Source organism: Silene latifolia, chromosome Y (assembly GCF_048544455.1).
Source record: "Silene latifolia isolate original U9 population chromosome Y, ASM4854445v1, whole genome shotgun sequence".
NCBI classification, from domain to species: domain Eukaryota; kingdom Viridiplantae; phylum Streptophyta; class Magnoliopsida; order Caryophyllales; family Caryophyllaceae; genus Silene; species Silene latifolia.
Genome location: NC_133538.1, coordinates 395001847 through 395007184, shown reverse-complemented (window position 1 = coordinate 395007184; position 5338 = coordinate 395001847). Strand labels below are relative to the sequence as shown.

Below are 5338 nucleotides of genomic sequence, written 5' to 3'. Positions count from 1 at the left end.
TTCGGAAGAGTAGAGAAGAAAGGTTGCAAAAGCTAGATCTAAAGTTTTAGAGAGAAAGTAACGCAGAAGAGTTACAGTATGAAAAACGTCCCCTAAAATTGTTTACAACCCTTTCTTAAATACTAAGTCCAAAAGAAATAACAATTAAAAGCTAAATGAGCCGAATCATATAGAGTAGAAATTCGGCCAAAACACATATCAGTCGATCGACTGACAATCCCAGTCGATCGACTAAAGCACCAACTTGAGTCTTCGCCAAAGCCACTTCAGTCAATCGACTAACAACATCAGTCGATCGACTAACAATGACAGTTGATCGACTAAACTGACAAAATAGATCTTCGCAAAAGTCATCTCAGTCGATCGGCTGATAGTTTCTGTCGATCGACTAAAGTGTCAAAACTGATCTTTAATTGACGATACTTCCTTTACTCTAGCTCACTCCATGCCGCAATCATGCATCCCGCGGTAGTTATTTCCGAGCTAATCCTCACCAACATCAAGATTGTAGCTCTAGAGACGGGTTTCGGCTCGTTTGCTAACACTTGGGCCCGCAACATGCAAAGGTTACAAAACAACCCAAAGAAGCCAATTCATGGGAGAATAGTAGCCAATCGCTACACAATATGCATAGAAATGCGTGCAAAGTATTAGAATAAATGCATATAAAAGGCACGGATCATAATATTTTCGGTTAAATGAGGAGCAGATTAAAACAAACAGGTAATTTTGGTAGCTAATCTGGATGCAGGGACGGGATTGGTGCAAGTTGGATAACCGTCACTGGAGTTGAATAGTTGTGACAAAGTTTGTTCCATTTTACATTCACTTATCTTAATCTTAGTTTAATTAGTTTATTATCATCTTAATTGTTGCCAATTACATGTTTAATAGTAGAAATCAATTAATCATCATGTTTATTGTCAAAGTTTCCCCCTTTATTAGTTATCTTGCTAAAACAACCATGATTAGTGAGTATTATCCTTGCTAGGCTGTGGTTGGGTCCAACATGATTAGTTAACATGCTTGATTCTATCTAATTTGTTGTCAAAAGGGAAATTAGTGGGGTTTATCAAAGGGGTTGACTTGTTAGTGTTGTAAATTGGGGTTTTTGGTTGGTTTGGTACCCTTGTCCACCAATGGGAATTGGTTAGGTGCTTAGTTGACCACCCTTTTACATCTCTTGCCAATCAAGGTTAAACCCGGGAGGAAGAACCATGAGAGGGTGTCTTTGAGGAACCGGGTTGACTTTAACCATTGGGAAAAAGGGTTAGAAAACCCGGGATTTTATCGCGTACTTCGTGCCTTGGGTTGGGGATTTTGAGAATGGCGCGCGTTTTCGGGTCTTAGAGCCTTGCTTAGTAGAGGGCCGAGTCATGAGCCCGGGAGGGAAGTGAGTCGGGAATCCTAGTGTCTTAGTATGAGTCAGGGAGGAAGTTACTATAGCGAATTAGAGGCGTTTTCCCCCACCTAGCTTTCCTTAGACAATAAATTTACGGGATAAATGTGTTACCTACGAATTGTTAATTACCTTACCACGCCCCAGGCCTTTCCTTACTGATTAAAACTCGTATCCTATCACTTGTTTCTTGATCTTAGCATTGTTTAGTTTATTTATTGCTTGTTACTTAGCCTAGTTGATAGATATTACACCAACCTTGCTCTATTTAGACTTAGCTAAACCATTGAACGTAACGATTAGTAATCTAATTTTCTCCTCGTGTTCAACTCTTATTAGTGCAACGTATCGTTCACTTGCAAGGTTAAACTTAGACCATCAAGTTTTTGGCGCCGTTGCCGGGGAGCAAAGGCAAGATATTAATTGCTTTAGTTCATGTTTAGACTAAGTCCTTTTGTTACTAATCTTTTCTTTGGAGTATGTAGGTCTTTTGCATGAGTAGGCGGCAAAGACGAGGTCAACTAATTTACCCAATTGATCTTAAAATTGAGGCTATGGCAAGAAGGCTAAATTCTCTAAGAAGAAGAGGTTTACTAGACACACCATCGGTAGAAGAAAGTGATCAACAAGAAACCTTTGAAGTGTTTGAGAATCCATTTGGAGAAGTAGAAGAATCTAACATCATGGGTGATCCGATTCCGATAAGAGAGACTATGGCTCCTAAGCACATAGTAAATCCAAGCATCCAAAGGCCAAGAATTCAAGCTAATAACTTTGAGATCAAAAATGCCTTGCTCAACCTTGTTCAAGACAACCAATTTAGAGAAGGTCCCTTGGAAAACCCTAATGACCATCTCAATGAGTTCCTTGGGAATTGCGACATGTGCAAGATGAATGGGGTCTCCGATGATGCGGTACGCCTTAGGTTGTTCCCCCGTTCACTTAGAGGATCGGCCAAAGATTGGTTAAAGAATTGTGACGCGGATTCCTTCAAGACATGGGATGAGTTAGCTTCGGCATATTTGAACAAGTACTTCCCACCCTAAAGAACGGCAAAAGTCAAGAGTGAACTACAAAGCTTCACTCAAGAAGAGGATGAGACCTTATATGAGGCATGGGAGATGTATAAGAGACTCCCAACAGTTATGCCCCCACCACGGAATATCCGAAGCCGAGTTAGTGAATAATTTCTACAATGGGTTAACCCAAGACCTCCGGCTTTCACTAGATGCGGGGTCGGGAAAAGGTGCCTTAGACATTTTGGGGCATAAAGCGGCCAAGGAGCTAAGTGAGGAGATGGAATCACAGACTATGGAATGGGGAAGTGATAGGCAATTGAGAAAGAGCAAGAACAAGGATCCTAGTGCGGTGTTGAATGTGGAGGTTAAGGGAATGCTAGATGAACTTACCCAACAAGTGGCTTTGTTAAATTCCAAACCTTCAGGCTCCAACGTGAGACAAGTCACATCTTGTGAATTATGTGGGGAACAAGGGAATACTCCAACTGGGTGTCCCTTGATTGAACCCATCCAAGAGGAGTACTATGAGCAAGTGAATGGAGTTTGGGAATCCACAAGTGCAAGGCAAGGGTTCAACAACAACAACCATCAATTTTTCAATGGGAAAAGAACTCACCCTTTCTTGTCTTATGCCTCACAAAACATTCAAAACCCAACTAATCCCTTACCCCAACAACAAAGGTTCAATAAAAATCCATAGTTCTAAAGACAAATTCCACCCGGTTTTCAAGGAAAGCAATTTATCACTCAAAACCAACAACCATTTGGGAGTTTTAAGGGACAAAATTTCAACCAACCTTAAAACCAAAACTTCCAAGCCCCACAAAAACCTTCTTGGGAACAAGCCTTTGAGCAATTGGTGATTGGCAACCAAAAATCCGACTCATAGCTTGACAACCACATTGCCTCACAAAGCCGGGTTAATGATGAAATAAGAGCATCCCAAAAAGCAACGAAAACCCATGTAGCTCAAATTTCACAACAATTGAATCAATTGGCTCAAAATCCGGGGAAGTTTACGGGTAACACTGTTAACCCAAGGGAGATGAATGCGGTATTCTTGAGAAGTGGGAGGCAATTGGAGGAGGTTGAAAAATCTCCAAAGTGGAAGAGAAAAAGGGTATCTAGTGGAGCAATGAAAGAGAAACCGGTTGAAGTTGTGGTAGAAGGTGAAGTTGAGGTGGAAAAGTCAACGGAAGTTGAGATGGTTGACACACCAAAGGAAGATGAACCAATCCAAACAAAAGTCAAAGAATCCACTCCTCCACCAAGGGAGTATGTTGCACCGGTACCCTTTCCACAAAGGCTTGCAAGGCCTAGACTTGAGAAAAAGTATGAGAAGTTTCTTAAGGATCTTGTCACTTTGAAGAAGAAGAGTAGGGAGGTGCAAACCATTAACCTCTCCAAGGAATGTAGTGCTATTCATACTCACACCAACAAGCTCCCAAATAAGGTAGAAGATCCGGGTAGCTTCTCAATTCCATGTTCTATCCAAGGAATGGCTATAAAAAGGGCATTGTATGCTTTGGGGCTAGTGTGAGCCTCATGCCACTTTCCATCTTCAAGAGGCTTGATTTGGGAGATTTGAAGCCAACAAGAGTTTTACTTCAACTAGCCGATCGATCAGTTAAATTTTCCATTGGTGTTATTAAAGATGTACCCTTGGTTGTTGGGAAGCTAATTATACCATGTGATTTCTTTGTCATGGATATGCCCGAAGATAACAATGTGCCTATTATTTTGGGGCGACCTTGTCTAGCCACCGGTGGATAATGATTGATGTGAAGAGTGGCAAGCTATATTTGCAAGTGGGAGAAGATAAAGTGGAATTTGAACTCACCAAGTCTATGGAAGCTCCATCTCTAGGGGACACTTGTTGTATTGTGGACATTCTAGAGAATCCCATGGAGGAGCATGATCCAAAAGCTTCCTCTATGGATCCTTTGGAAACTTGTCTTGTCAATGGCTATGAAGTTGATGATAAAGTTATAGCATATGTGTGGATGTTGGACTTTGCTCCAATTCATGAGAAATCTCCAAAGTTTGAAATGTTGGAAGTTAGTAAGAAGGAGGAGAGTTCCACGCCTCCACCTACGGTTGAACTTAAACATCTTCCCCCTTCCTTGAGATATGAGTTTCTTGGTCATAATTCTAATTTTCCCGTCATCATCAATAGTGAGCTTGATGACACCCAAACCTCAAAACTACTTTCTTTGCTAAAAAGGTTTAAGGGTGTCCTTGGGTACACAATTGGTGACCTCAAAGGGACTAGTTCCTCTTTGTGCACTCATAGAATTTTGCTTGAAAATGAGGATGCTTCCTCCATTGAGGCACAAAGAAGGCTTAACCCCATAATGAAAGAAGTTGTGAGAAAAGAGGTCTTCAAACTATTTGATGCCGGTAATATCTATCCTATTTCGGATAGTAGGTGGGTAAGCCCGGTACATGTGGTGCCTAAGAAGGGTGGAATGACGGTGGTTAAGAATGATAAAAATGAACTAATTCCCACTAGAATGGTAACCGGGTGGAGGGTGTGTGTGGATTATAGAAAATTGAACAAATCCACCCGAAAGGATCACTTTCCTTTATCGTTCATGGACCAAATGTTGGAGAGGTTGGCTCAACATAAATACTTTTGCTTCTTGGATGGGTACTCGGGGTTCTTTCAAATCCCTATCCATCCAAGTGATCAAGAGAAGACTACCTTCACATGTCCATTTCGCACTTATGCATATAGAGAACGCCATTTGGCCTATGTAATGCACCTTATACATTTTAAAGGGCCATGATGTCCATTTTCTCTGATTTTGTTGAACAAGAAATGGAGGTTTTTATGGATGATTTTTCGGTTGTTGGAAAATATTTTGAAGGTTGTTTGGTAAATTTGGAGAAAATTTTGAGCAAGTGTCAAGAATGTCAC

At 41.0% G+C, this 5338-nt stretch overlaps 1 non-coding gene across 1 annotated transcript; it reads right to left on the bottom strand.

The window, feature by feature from the left end:
- Positions 1-2454: 2454 nt before the first annotated feature.
- Positions 2455-2562, bottom strand: LOC141636366 (small nucleolar RNA R71). Its single transcript, XR_012540984.1, has one exon. It is a non-coding gene; the product is annotated as a small nucleolar RNA R71 (small nucleolar RNA).
- Positions 2563-5338: the final 2776 nt, after the last annotated feature.